We start from the raw sequence: 15,442 nt of genomic DNA, 5'->3' as shown, positions 1-15,442 counted from the left end.
AACGTCTTGTATTTTGTTTGGGTACTTATGGTTCAGGAGAGGGCCCGGTAGGAGATAAGGTCAGCTTAGGGTTATGGCCATAGAAATGAACGGACGGTCCCCACAATGATATGAGTACTGGGCCAGATGAGGCGGGGCGGCTGTTTGACGGGCAGATGTGGCTGAGGAGATCACCGTGGGGTTCAGACAGTCAGGATGGGGACGAGGCGGCCACACCAGCACCCACCCTGCCCCCCAGGTCTGCAGCACCTTCTCCTCCTGCCCGGCACCACCCCCTCCACAACCGCAGCCCCACCCCCCCATCTTCCAAAAACAAACTGTAGGTTGTGCTCCAGCAGCAGTGTGGAGGTGGGGGAGCAGCACAGTTGTCGCCGATCTGCGCCAAACGGGCACCGCGCCAACGATGCCGCAGCGAGACCGCCAGGGACCACCGCCAGGGACCACCGCCTCCCGCCGCCCCGCTTAATCAGATGACAAAACGACAGATTTACATATGCAGAAACAGGTGTTGTAACAGGTTTGACTCCTCTTGACCTAAAACATGTTTGGGGAGGGGGAGAGGGAATAAAAAAATAAATAAAATTAATTTGGAAAAAAATTAAGTTTAAAAGCAACAGCTGCCTTGAGGTATTTGGCCTGTGATGGCTACTCAAGTCCAGACCATCTGTGCTGCCGGGTGCCAGAACTGACAATCCAAATTAAAAGGCGGTCATCAAGCGTCGTAAAAATAAACCTCTGCGTTTGCGAGACCATATGCCCGGCCTGTTTACTTCGGAAGCAGCACTATCGGAGCGGCAGCCTCCTGACCTCTTATTACTCTCAGGGCCTCACGGTGTAATTACCTCCATCAGCGCCCCCGGCACCCCCGCCTGCGTCCCCCCCCCCCACCGTCAAAGTGAACGTTTCATTCCATCATCCGGAACCGCAAGAGACGCGGAACGGCAGCTCGAATTACGCACGGGGGCCATTATCGGAGCTCTCGTCGGCGTTAAAAACAAGGAGTGACAAACAGCCCCCGTGGTGAGGCGGGATCAAGTGCAAAATTGCAGTGTTAAAAACATTAAGCACAACAAGTCGGAGAGGTCTAGCAGGCGGGAGTTTATGGGAGACGGACCGCGGGGCTGCGGCTGACGCCGGCGTATTGCGACTGCTGCCATTTACATGCGACGGAATTATTCCCAATTACAGATGAGGCATGGAAACACGGAAAACACAGACAGGGAGACGGTCCCATTCTTCAGGTTCCTTTAAGCAAGGGGTGGGTTGTGGGCTCAGATCCCGTCTGTGGTGTGTGACTGAAGTTTGTATGTTCTTCCCATGTGGTGAATTTTCTCAAGCAGGTAGTCGGACCGGTGTGTCTAAGATGCCTACAATGCGTTTGCCCTGTGGTGTACTGACCCCCCCATTCCAAGGCACACCCACAAACCCAGCCCTGTGTTGCCTGGGCTACATGGCCGAGTCCCACAAAGTACCTCCTATGCATTAATGGATGGATGGATGGATGAATGGATATAAACACAGTTCCAGTGAATATTACTGAGCCCGCTTTGAAAAGAGTATTCCTTCAGAAAATCCACCCTTTGAAATTTCAGCCAAGCCATTATAACCCCCTCTATCCTCTCATTTAACCAAGGTGTCCCCCATCTAGGCTATGCAGGTTCATCCAGACATTTCTGACTTGGGGGGGGTGGTGTTCTCGGTGACTAACCTCAGCGCTGTCCTTTAGCGTCCACCTGTTTTCAAAGACAAAGGGGCCTCTGGTGTGCCTCCCCCTCCCCCCCGCGTGTTTGTTTGTTTAGAGTCGCCTACCCCAGCCTTGCCTGAGCGATGTCACTCACAGCAGACTCACGCCAGCAGACGGTAACACCATATGCCCAGAGCCCACTGCTCCTTCTTCAGCCTAATGCGCTTGTCAGAAGGCCTTACTGTCACTAATCTTTTTTTCAGACCAAATTTATTTCCCCTCCCCCCCCCCCCCCCAAAAACGCGTATGGCGTGAATAACAGTTGCTGATTTTTATTTCGCTCTTGAGAAAGCCCAAGTCCGACCTTTCTGCGGCGTGAAACAAACCGTGGGGTGTAAATATTAGAAAATATCTTTTGAAAATTATTTTCTAGCTGCTATTCAAAGACAGGGAGCCGCAAATGTGCCGTTCAAGGTCACGGACGACAATAACGACACGCTTCGCCTTACACCGGCTCCCCGTGGCTGTATCGCTTCAGGCAACTTCCGGGGCGTACAAACAAACGGGCTGTGCCCCCCCCCCCCCATCTTTCCGTAAACATTGGCAGCTGCCCCGTCAGTCCAGAGGAAGTCCTGAGTGGCGATGCGGTGGACACGTTCCAGCAGCGCTGGCAGGTGAGGCCTCCTCTCACTACTAAACATGAGTGATGACATAGATAAAAAAGGGAGATAGTTCAGGGGGATATCACGTCATGAAATATCACAGTTGCGTACAAAATACTGAAATGCTTGAAACTCCTCAGAAGGTCACAGTGATTTACTTTTTGATGTGAGTACATATATCCCCACAGACAGTTAATGTGCCTGACCACTGAAATGAAGCAGTAACACAGACTCGTAAAAAGCCTGCTCCTCTACTCCAAGCAGCCAGAGCCAAATTAATTTGTGAACAATTTCTTTTCTTTTTTTTTTGGGGGGGGGGGGGGTGGAATTTCTTGACCATCTTAAATGGATTAATATAGTAGGCTTTTATCATCACATCAAATTCTAAGTCTAGTTACTGCCATGTCTCCTTCACTGCCAAAAAATGATATTTAATGACACTCGAATGTGTCGGTTAAAGGACTGTATTGGAGGCCTGGGAGGGGGGGGGGGGGCTGATGTCATCAGTCCAGAGATGGGGTAAGTTGACAGCCGGGTTATACAGCGGACCCAAGCAGGGAAAAACGTCTTCTTCCCAGGCTTGGCCTTTAAGTGAGTCTGAAATATGGGCTGTGTGTCCCGCCATGTGGAACGGTGCTCTGAGATTGACTCTGCCGGTACCATCCCCACTGCACCAACAGCTCCTGATACATGTGAAACATAAGGATTACAGCTCTGCCCCCCCCCCCCCCCAACTTTCTCCAAAACCTATATTTATAAGAATGGAAAAAATAAAGAGGAAATTAACAGATTTAAAAATGAGAGACTGATACTTTTCATTCAGGCCTGTCCTGGCCCCGAAGAACGGACCACACAAGCAAGTTATGAATCAAATTAAAAGTTCAGTATTTGTTGTTTATAAAGAACCGAAAACACACACTTATTGCCCAGGTAGTTTTAGAGAAAAACCCCGGAATTTTTGGGCTAGTTTTCAGGTTTCAGCAATAATGTTTATGCAGGCACCCACGGAGTAGGTGCGACTTTCAAGCCCGTCCTGACCCCAAAGAACAGGTCACACACATAAGCGATACATCAAATTAAAGTTCAGTATTGGTTCTTTAAAAAGACCTTCTCCATCTGTCCCGATCCCCTTACTTACACTCATTGCATTATCTTAAAAATACATCTGTCCAGATGTTCTACTGAGGAGCCGCGACACGAGTCACTGTAAACGAAATGCTGTTATAAATCTAAACACTGCTGCGTACAGTGCAAGGGAAGATAATTATCAGGCAGCGTGGAAGACGGCTGCGGCTTGACGTTAGCCTTGAAGGGCCTTTTCAAACACAAACAACATGCAATTTAAAATGTTTGCATCTGACACCGTAAGTGACACGCGTAGGACAGACAGTAATAGCGAGCAAATTAGGGCCTACGGCAGCCCCTGAAAGCACACGGCGGTCACACGGCATTCCTACAACGGCCTCGACAAGAAAAATAAAAACAAGGAAGAGATTACCTCTCACACAAGTCCACCGCGGGCGGGAGGGGGGGACACCTGAACATCGAAGGCATGAGGGGAGGACCTCAGTGAGGGTAACACCTAGGACGCGGGGTTAAGGAGGGGGGCGCTTGTGAGCATCACAGACAGATGGGGCGAGCTCACCAAATTAAATCAAAATGTCAGATGTCAATGTTGACTGTGCCTTTCAGCATCCAGAAAAAGACGCCTTCATTTATTTCACAGCCTCCTTTGTCAACACGTAATTATTTCGCTCACAGGAGTCATTTCCATTACACATTCCGTGTGCAAAAATGAATTAAAAGGCAAATTTTTGCAGTTAAAAGACAAATATAAAGTGCTCAAAATAATTAAACAAAATAAACAAGTCTGGAAGGTTTTCCTTCATGGACCAATGTGGGTCAGTGTTTACAGTGCACCCTCATCTGCAGGTCAGAATGACCTAAGCAGCGGGAACCTTACGAAGCAGCAGGATGCAAACGCGTTCTGACTGCGCTCGGCGATTCCGCCACGAGCCCCAGAAATAATAAGAAGTTATGGGAATATATCTGCCAGCAGGTTTTAGAGTAAAATGGCACCATTTCTGCCACATTTAACAAGCGAGTTAAAAAGCAGCCCACGGTAGGTATGCCTCCGGATTTAAAAACAGATGTTCAGACGGACAGATTTCAGTCGTTTTCTTAAATCACGCTGAAAAGTGTAAGCATGTCAGATTCGGGACTTGTAAAGAGGCCAGCTGACGCGCCACTCAACTGCATTTTACATTCCACAGAGTGGAAATTTATCATAAAGGGCCGTACCCAAAGTACAAGGAGAGCCACCATTACCTCCCCTCAAAAAAAGAAACCGCGGAGCCCGCTTTCTGCCGAACGCGGAGGGATGTTTATTGTCCGATATGATCATTTATTTAAATTGCTGACGCGCCGAAAGTTCCCGGACCTCACCACGCATCCCAGGACGCTGCAAGGTGAATGGCCACTTGAAGACTTGGCAGAGAATAAAAGTATTTAAAAAAGAAGTAATAAAACCTTAAAAGTTAAAAGCAACCAAGCGCCATGGCCGATACCAGTTATGTTCTGCCAGTAATGGACGTGTTTTGGTTTGAAGTCCTGTTGTTAAGGACATGAGTCCCGGGAGGAAAAGGTCCGCTGGCCGGCCTTCTTTAAAGTTTATTACGTGTGCTACGGTCTTTTACTTTTATGCTGGTGGCCTGAAAATGCGGTCTCCCGCTTTAATCGTGAGGCATTTGTTTCTTTGCGTATTGGCGCATGTCAAAAGGCAGCTGAGGACTGCGCTTACTAATCCCCGTTTCATACCATGTGCCAGGATTCAATAAAAAAAAAACACGCATGAAATGCGATAATCCCAATTAAGTGGAAAAAACGTTGAAATCCCAACGAGAGCTTGAGGTCCTGTTCCCTTAACAGGGCGCCCGCCCAAAAACGCGTCAGCGCGGGGAGGTCCCAACGCAACCTGCCGGGTCAGAGACATGACCGCCCCTTGCGTGTCTCCAGCCGTGTGCAAATTAAGCTCTTGGTTGTGGTGTGGTTGCGGGTCTCGCTGAACGAGGGCGTGCCCGTCGACAACGGAGGTCTCGCTCGAAAACAGGAACCCGGATTTTGAAGGCGTCCGGAACTGGGGCCGGTGACGGCCTTCAACCCACCAGAAATGTCTCATGTCAGACCGACGGTTTATGTTCTCCACTGATGGAGATGCGACAACCCATAATCGACATTTCACAGACCTGCAGTGCTGGAAGTGAATTTAAAACACAAATAAGAGCCTCTGAGACACCGTGAAATTGAATCATTTCTACATGCGGCTACACAGATCGACGGCGAACCAACAAGAGAACAGGAGTCCGCCGGTATTTCTGGAGGGGTCTGAGATGTGGTGTTGACACAATTCCTTGCAATTTACATGCCCACACCTGGGGGTTGGCATCACGCCAGCATCCCCCCCTTCCCTCCCCCCCCCGCCAAGGTGGACAACAGCACGAGCAGCAGTGCAGCCCTGCATAGCTGCAGTGAACATGCAGCACTGCAGTTTGATTTTTCACCCACCAGAGTCACTATGACCTTCCCTGCCATCAACATACTGCTTCGGAAAAAAAAATAAGCAAGAGAAATTTTAATTGATCATTTTTAGGAAAAAATATGAATAAAATAATGGGCCTAATATACTTCGCTGAAGGCGGAATTGAGAAATTCTGCTTCAGTAGAATCTCTCTGTGCTTATCAACATAAACGCAGGCTCATCATTAATGAGAGACACAGTGATGAATTATCGATGTTGCAAGTCGACGCTGGCAGTATAAAACGTGTGCAGTTCCTATCCTGTCCACAACACACTGGTGGAGCTGTTCCGCTCAACCTTATATATTTTTTTAGAAATGTACACGGCAAGATTCAAAAAGCTAATGCATGTAAAACACAATATTCTTTGTGAAAACATAGTGGTTTATGCCAGTTTGCCTTTTCATGCTTACTTGAGAAATCTGTTTTCTTTCCCCCTACAGTCTCTGCTCTTTCTACACCTGACCTCCACACTAAGGAACCCCAGAAAGAAAAAAAACAGCTTTTGAGGTCCGCTTGGCACCGCATGGCCCTGACAAACATTACAAAAACGAAAACCGTTCGTGTCGCCATGACGGAGTGCAAAGCGAAAGGTCTATGAGGAAGGCATAATTATGACTGAAATGCAGCGTCACGTACCCCCCGCCCACACACACACACACACACGCCAAAGTGAGCTACCTGCCTTTGTTTCTTTAAATCTTTGGGGAGAAGAAAGGACATTCGAGAAAAAAAAGAAAAAGAAAAGGAAGAATATAAAAACAAACAAAAAAGCCAAGCTTGACTGCACGTCACACTTCAGCGTTTTACATTTAAAAATGACCCAGGTTTGACCCAGGTTTAATAACAATGCGGACCAATGAAGAGCGGGGGGCGGGGGGGGGGGGACATTCTAGATAAGACACTCTATAAAGGGACGCGCGTAACAATTAAGCAGGAAGATGAGAACAATATTACTGCATTTCAAAGGGGAAGGAAGAATAAATAAAAAGCAATGAGTGAGACTTAAAGACCAAGTGAACACAGGAGTCAAAAGTACGCAACTATCTGAACAGTGAAGCAGAAGAAATGCCATTACGCTGATGTGGATAATTAAAGTGAAGGAGCGCTTCGAGGACATAATAAAGTCTTTTATCAAGAGAAGTCAATCCAGCCCAGGCTGACAGTTAACAGCATATGATACAGTAAACAAATACTTTCGCACGTACTAAAGTACCATTAAAGGCCAAGACTGTCAACATAGATTCCTTTCGTTCTGTGTGTGTGTGTGTGTGGTGTGTGTGTGTGTGTGTGTGTGTGTGTGTGTGTTGGGGGGGAATAAATAAACTGTTGATCACCTCGGGTTGCCTTAACTAGCATGGAGGTTGTCATGGAAACATTTCTATGAAGTTCCCAGTGATGAAAACAGGAACATTTCCAGTTTAATTGCTATTAGGCTCAGAGCAGAGTAGATTTCCGCGGCTTGGAGCTGCTACATGAGGGCAGGAGCTCACGGCACACGCCACCGACTCTACCCCTGCTTGCTCTATACCTCATACCAAATACACATAAAACACAGAAGATTTCCAGGAAAAATAGGAAAATGCAAAAAAAAAATAACAGTGCTGATTTTGCATGGCACTTCGTTTCTAAGAGCAAGAGGCTGATGGTATCTGGAGTTCCCTGGATGACATGTGAAGCTATGAGAAGGTGGCATGCTATTTTATTTTTTTTTGTTTGCCCCAAGGAACAATTGCGAACATCATTTATAATGAGAAACAAAAAAAAACGGTCTGAGCTCAAAAGTGGAAGCCTTCCAGAAAACAACGAGAGCCGTGCCTACCTTGAACGGAATTACGGTACAGATTCATGAGCAGAGATGCTGAACATACTGTTCTAGTGCACACACACACACGTGCACACACACACACGCGCGCGCACACACACACACACACATACACGATGAGAGCTAAAAAAAATGTATCATATTCTCTTCTTTTCCATATAGTAATGACTAGACAAGTTCTGTGAAGATTCATGTAGTAAACGTCATGATTTTTATTAATCCCTCAAAGCATCAAAACACAACAGAACAAAACTGCTATTAAATGCTGATCCAATAAAAATCAATCAGACAAAGACCCAAACGGGCCTGCTTGCCATCCGACTACAGAAAGGTACCGGTGAGGTGCTATAACAATTACAGTGACTGGAGACCCTGCTCCCTGGCCCACAGCTGGCCAGGGCTCTCTAAGGCAATAAAGGTGCCAATTCCAACTGCAGAAAGACTTATATATATTTTTTTTAAAGGGCAATAAATTAGGTACTCTGCGTTTCTAATTTGAAGTTTAAAGCTTACGCAGCCTTGCAGACTGTGGAGGGGAAAAAAATCACGGACTGCTCAGTGAAGTACTACACTCCGCACCTGCAGTTACAAGCCTTGCAGAGAAAAAATGTGTGAAACACTGATCAAATACCATGGTAGTGCCTGGCTATTTTGAAGGGGAAAACTGACCAGTGATCAGACCCCTTCAAAGAACTCTGTCACTGACACCAGACCAATTCAGGCTAAACTCTCATCTGCAGTGGATCAGGACTAAGAGAATTACTCTGTAAGGTTGCAATGCAACAGTCAAAACTTCTCTGTATAAATCAGGTATTACAGTGTGATATCACTTAAATGAATGAGGAAGATGTCAAGAATATACAAAAGGAGATATCAAAAACGGTAAGACATTTTCCATTGTTCAGAACACTTCAATATATAATAATACTAATGTATTAGTATTAGTAATTATAGTGATAGTAGTACTACGGTAGTACTACATCTGGCATTTATTATTAATAATATTAAGAATTAGACAAAAAACATGTTTATCAAAAAGTTCATGTAATTAAAAACAAATCTCAAGTGTGTGCATATATAAAATATTGAAAAATAACAGTAATAATATCAACAAATTGTACAACCTGATTACATCAGTTAAATTTTAGATGTTATCAGAAAATGCTATAACCTGTACCAACCTTTGCACGGCCATGACCATAATTTTGAACAAGGCTTTTACCTAATATTTCTGAGTTTACTCTGCTAGTTTCAGTTGAACACACAAGACTGAAAGTGTCCGAAAATGTAACAGGGATACTGACGCGAAAACACCCTTTGTCATGCATTCCTTTCATTTCCAGAGGCACGGTGACGGAAAACGCCGAGCAGTTTGTTTAATGTTTCTTTTAAAATGTATCTTAAATTCCTGGTCGTTTTTAATTATTTTTTTCCCTTTCACATGTTTCCCATCACGCATCTCTTCATCGTTCAAACCTCGTTAGAATCTCCTCTTGATAAAAATTTCAAACAGCTCTTATTAAAATTAATTTCAAATGTCATGCCAGAAATAGTCTGCGATGGAGATTAAACGAACCGTGCAGTTTCTCACACATGCCAGGATGTTTTGCTTTTCGAGACTTCTCGAATATAATAACAAAGTTGTCTGTTTTGTATCTACGGCTGATGTATCGCAAATCTGCAGTCGTGTTTAAACTTCACTGACCACGATGCTCAAAGACCGAATCGTCGTTTTGTGTATTATTGGTAAATGTTGCCAAGTGTTCAATAAATTAAAATAAAACAAGCTTAAATGCGCCGTGAAACCACTGAGAGGGGAAAGCAGCTTCATTTAACAGGGTTTCTGGTGATCTGAAAACTGGACGTGACATTCTTCCTGGGAATAGAGCTTAAAACGTGGAAACTGGCTGCCAGCACGAATCGAGCAGCCTAGGAGGCACATCGCTCCAACAGAGAAACATGTCACGTCGGACTCAACTATAATATATATATATATATATATATATATATATATATATATATATATATATATATATATATATATATATATATAGCAATAATTTGCTTAACTAATTTTTGCGTTATCAAATGCTTGTGCATATCCATTTTTAGTTTAATAGCTTGCCGAGAAGCGTTGAAATGCACGTTATCACACAAACATAAAATCCCTTAGTTATACTTACAGCGTTATCTGCATTTATTTTTAAAAACCAGTGGGATTTGGTCATAAAAAAGGAAGAGTAAGAAAGGTTATATCTTCCAGAAGTGCGGTGCATGCATCCAGGGCTTTTTTTAAGTAGTTCGCTTACAGAACAAGACCGCCGGAGAGGATTCATTGCAAAACTTATCAGCCTCTGTGCGGTATATTTAAATGCTTAAAATACGGGACGCGGCGCTCAAGGTCCGTCCAGCCCGGAGCGCCGGGCTGCCGCGGCGCAGCGTCTAACCCGGCGCGTCGCTTTTCGGATGCGCTCCTAACCGTCAAGTGAAGTTTGTCGGCGAGCAAAAACCTATCGATAAAGAGAATAGTGAAAGTCAGAAAGGAAAGGGGCTAAACGGCGGAGGGCGAACTTACCGCAATCCCGCTTTATATCCTCGCCGAGACGAATAGCCACCGGATGCGAATGACTTGGGACTTTCTGTGTTTAGAAAAAGCTTGACACGTGAGAGTGTCCGATAATCATAAAATAGAAAAATGAACAACAAGCCGAAGAATAAACAACAACTAGAATATTCCTCCGCTGGCGCTGGGCTCGGGGATGCACGCGCTGTCTCGCGCTCTCTTCTTCAGCCACTGCTGCTGTTATTATTAATGCAAAAGAAAAAAAACTATACACTAACTCCTGTTAGATTGCTCTCACATGACTCATAGTAGGAAGATGTAGCATGTTTTTGCATTAGAATTCAATATATCAAAATGTATTCTGTGAAGTATTTGGGACTAGCTTATTAGAATACAGCCCCAGGGGACGCACTCGCGCGGAGTTGGATATTATTATTTTTTGGAGTATCGCGACCCAAGATTACGTCACGTCCACCTGCTATGTAAACAAAAAAAGTCTTTACAAGTTGTTTGTTTTGCACAATTTTTTTTCCTTTTAGTTGAGATCGTTCAAACTTTGCCCTCTTACTCGGGGGCGGTGGTTACTGGTGCAGCTCCTAGCCAGTCTCACGCAGAAACTGTAGCTCTTTGTCTTTCGCTCAAGTTGACTCACCGCTTAACGATAATGCAACAATGTTTTAAATGAGAAATATACAGCATGCGTGCACAAACTCGTGCGGGTGGGGGCGGTCAGTGTCCCTGTAAAAGTATCAGAAATGAACATTTACCCCGTTAACGTATCGTACTGTGCTGTGTGAACTTCAATGAATTGGAAGATGAGGTTACGCGTGTTTATTCAAATTACCACCTTTCTCGCAGGGACACGATCTGCAACCCGAAACTCCAAAAGCAACTTTGATAACCTATACAAATTATATGCCACTGTTTCTTAAGTATTGCAGATATTATTTTGCATGTAAAAAATACCATGAATACTTATTTTATTCACGACGCTGTGATTGAAAAACTCGGCTTTGCCACACATTTTTTATGTAAGAGATTTTACGACAGTGTAACTAATGCAATTGTTTATTGTCCTTAAACTATATCTTAGAATGTGACTAATTGTGATTGTAAAGTGGTGACGGTTTAATTGTAGGATTTTACAATGAAACTACTGGCGGAATTATAATTTGTGGTTATATATTTACAGTATTGCGTGGCAATGCATATGTTATTTTATGTAAACCGACTTTTTGTTAAACAGTTGTTAAACGCAGTAAGCTATTCCACATATAATTAAGCATGGCGTTTTATTTCACGTTTTCTTATTGAGATATGCTATGGTTTTCCGTTTGCAGTATAGCCTTTAAATTAAAAAGGTGTGTGCAGATTGTGCAGCGGTGTCAACTATTTGGAAGCGCTGAAAAAGAGCTCTAGGTTTTTATCTGCCCGCCACGACTGTAGCCTCGACCGGTTCAAAAGGTGAAAGTTCACAAGAAGGACACACTTGGCACTCGGCAGATGTAGTTTTTCCCTTTCCTGCTCGTTCTTAAAATACAACCATCAAAACAAATATTGAAAAGTACGCCAATCCGGACGAAATCGCAGTCCCAACGCTACAAGCATTGTTATTAATAATGATAATGCACCGAGACGTGCCTTTGTTCATTTATTCAGACGTTGTCAATTTAGCGAAAGAAATGCACGTGGATTATTTGTTATGCGTTTCTTATTTTAATACGAGAATGCATCATGTTAATTTCCGTTGTTTATTTTTTGTTAGTATGTGTTTAAAAATACAGAAAATGTACAAGCGTGTGATGGTGCCTTTGCCTCGATGTTACTTTGTATTTTTAGGCGGAACATTTTTCTGCAAATCTTGAAATTTTTAAAATACAGTTTCCATTCATAATTATTTATTGCTAAAGCATAAAATACAATCGTTTCACCAAACATGAGCATATTATTAATGCATTATTATCGAAATATCTGCGTATGCTTTTTTGTATTACTATGACAATAAATAACATTTGTTGTTACGAATTAAGTTTTTTGGAGTGAATGTAGAAAATCGGGCAAAATTTATGCATCAAGAGTATTTTGGACTAAACAGCAAATTTGTACATTCCATCACTGTCACACTTGCAAAATAGAAACTAGGAACAATTGTGGATTATTGAAGAAAATATAAATGGCCAATAACTATTGTTTAATTCGAGCGAAGGTGGTTTTATACCGCCATCTTGCGAGACCATCCATAGCCTTTTGCCTTTACTTGGTTGTGCATTAACATTTGTACATATACTTCACTCTGCGTTTTAAATAAACTCGTGTGTCTACTCATTTTGATCTTTGTCATATCTGGATCTTAAGCAAAATAGAGTAAATGTTTGAAAAGGAGCTGACTGTTAAAAGAAGCTATGCTTGTTGGATTAATTATGCAGCATTAAAATAACAGATGTCTAAAATCTATAGATACAAGGTAATTAAGTGGAGTTAGAAAAAGCTGAATGATTAAAAAAATAAGTGTGACAGCAACAAATAACACAACCTCATGCCAAATAAATGGGATCAATTAATTACTGGGTGAATAATGTAAGTCTCCATCTGCGTGAATGACTTTATATGTTCATATAATTTCAAATATTTACACCACTTAATAGAACCCTGCATTGTTCGTGATGGATTTTGATAACGTGACACCGACGTGAAAAAGATTACTGAAAACAGAGTAGAAGAACTTATTCTGATTTTTCCCTCTACATCTATTTGTAAAGTGCCGCCATCATCGAGTCACGTGTACAGTGTTTTTTTTTTTTTTTTTGCAGAATTGGCCCGTAATCGTGGAATTGTACGTAGGTGGCAGAGGAGAACTAAAAAAAGTCATGAAAGAGTGTCTGTCGCCTCCTAGTGGCGGTAAGAAGAGTCTGTTAATTCTTTGGCGCTCATCGTATTACTGTAACCCAATTTGTGCAAGCACCTTTTAGCTTGTTTATTTTCATACGAGGCGCGTTAATTACAAAGCAATTGTTATCAATCAAAAAATGAACAGCGAACTAAATAATCTTTTACACTGTGCGAAATTTCTGAGTGACTCTTAATGCTGATCCAAACAGCTCACCAGACCGCACTGAAGAGGATCACAAATAGGTCGCTCTTAATGTCATTCTATGCATTAGTCAGTGCTGCCTCTTTCAACCAGCAAGTTATCAGCGAAAGATGTCAGAATAGTAGCTTTTGTATCTGCTAATTGTCCACTGTAAATTCTCTGGTAGATCTATATCAAATTAACTGAAAGTACCTGTAAAATGCTTCAGCTGTAGAATGCTTTACATTACACATTAGCAAGACATGGACTATGCTCTTTTGTAAAAAAAAAAATATTGTTTCACTTACCTCTATAGCATAGCATGGATACATACATCATTTTCACCAAATGCAATACAAAGATATCTGATTTCACCCAAAGAAGTGCACTGGTATCTCTGCATTACGCTTTATGACTTGATTATGCTTGAAATATCGAAGATTCCTCCATCGTCAAGTGTGATGGGTTGTTTGTAATGACGTCACCGGGTGTGTCTCTGGTTTTGCCCTAAAATCGTTGGCTCAGTAAAGGAGATTCGGTTCGTATGTGTATGTAAAACCCATAACAAGCACTGCAAAACATTTAAGGCTTTATTCACAATTATTTGCAGTGGCACAAAAGTTGATTCAAATTGTCTCACGAGCCAAAGGAATCAATGGAGATGGATTTCCTATAACAAATGAGGAATCCCCTGTGGTCCTTAGATCAGCCACAGAGCGGAAGACTCTCACTAAGCATGGAGGACAGGAAGAGAAAATCCTCCATATCTGACATCAGCAAAGAATCACAAGACGCAGTGACCAAACCAAATGAGAATATTGACACGTTGCCTTTATGCCGCATAACATAAATGTAACAACAAACCAAAGAATGTGCAAATTATCATTGCATTCAGCCAATAATATCCAGATTTGCTTAGTGGTTTTATTTACATAGGAAGTGCTCCAGCATCCCAAGTGACTCCTGATATTGTGCTCTTCTGGGATGATAGATGATGTCATTAAAAGAATGTCCAAAGAACAGGTTAAACGCACAATAACCCAAAAAGACTCTCTCTTGCAAGACACGTAATCATAAGCCACAGTCAGGCCAGGGACACGATTAAGGAGCAGAAATTTGATTACACGTTCAGTATTATACCACAGCTTCTTTCTGACCACGATTGTTCGCCATCTACAAGCGCTGGTCTCCTTCTTGAATTATGAAATCCCCACTTGGGTCACTCACTGCATCACATGCGGTCAGACTTGGTCAGGTATCAGCAAAGTGCAGTGAGTATGTTACGCAGCTGCTGGGGAATCAGCTTGCAGTCAGATACATGCACCATGAGCAATACTCTTTTCACACCAACAGAGGGCGCTAAACAGACATCATCACACCCAGGAGTGGACTTACTATAAGACTAGTGTAGGTAGCTGCATGGGCCCCCTGTAACCCCAACTTCTTAAATTTGGCCAATTGATCCGCCGGCGCAATACCCCCATCACAAATTTTACCCACAGCACTCCCGCCCCCACCCTGATCGGTAAGTTTTACCGATGGCACCCCATGCTTGGATTAGCATCTTATTGATGTTGTATCATTTTTAGTTCCCTCTTGTTTCTCTTTTGGCTCCAAAAAACAACTCAAATGGCCCACTTAAGGGCCCCGCACCCATGTCGGCCTAGGGCCCCCCAGAGAAGTTAATTGGCCCCTGATTATAATATCCTAAAATCGTGGGCTATGGAGCAACTCTGCACATTTATGATCAAACATTTTAATCAGGATTTTTCTCTAGAAAAAAAGGTTCATTTTAATAATTATGACAAAATATAATGCGACATTATACAACACTCAGTCATGGCTGTTCTCAGTAACAGCGAGGGGGATCTGTAAGCCACGTCCCGGGATAAATGATGTCCGTAGAGGCTGGCCAAGGGAACTGCCAGTCTGTGAGGGGGGGTCTCATGTACAGACTGTAACATGGTTGTCCCAGACCAGCTAGCGAAGGCTGCAGCAACCCCCAGGCAAGCAGCTTGCAATCTGGGTGCTCACAGTAGAGGCCGATGCCCCCTACAGGCGA

At 43.3% G+C, this 15,442-nt stretch overlaps 1 protein-coding gene across 8 annotated transcripts in view; it reads right to left on the bottom strand.

The window, feature by feature from the left end:
- LOC125738201 (forkhead box protein P2-like) overlaps positions 1–11,198 on the bottom strand; it is a 117,307-nt gene extending 106,109 nt beyond the window's left edge. For 3 of the 8 annotated variants that reach the window (XM_049006900.1, XM_049006902.1, XM_049006903.1), the window contains exon 1: positions 10,323–11,198. The gene's annotated coding sequence lies outside the window, so the exon portion shown is untranslated. The remainder of the gene's footprint in view (positions 1–10,322) is intronic. The other 5 variants (XM_049006910.1, XM_049006908.1, XM_049006899.1 and 2 more) reach the window with 4 other exon arrangements.
- Positions 11,199–15,442: the final 4,244 nt, after the last annotated feature.

This window comes from Brienomyrus brachyistius, chromosome 3, assembly GCF_023856365.1.
Source record: "Brienomyrus brachyistius isolate T26 chromosome 3, BBRACH_0.4, whole genome shotgun sequence".
Taxonomy (NCBI): domain Eukaryota; kingdom Metazoa; phylum Chordata; class Actinopteri; order Osteoglossiformes; family Mormyridae; genus Brienomyrus; species Brienomyrus brachyistius.
This window is presented reverse-complemented; position numbering and strand designations above follow the sequence as displayed.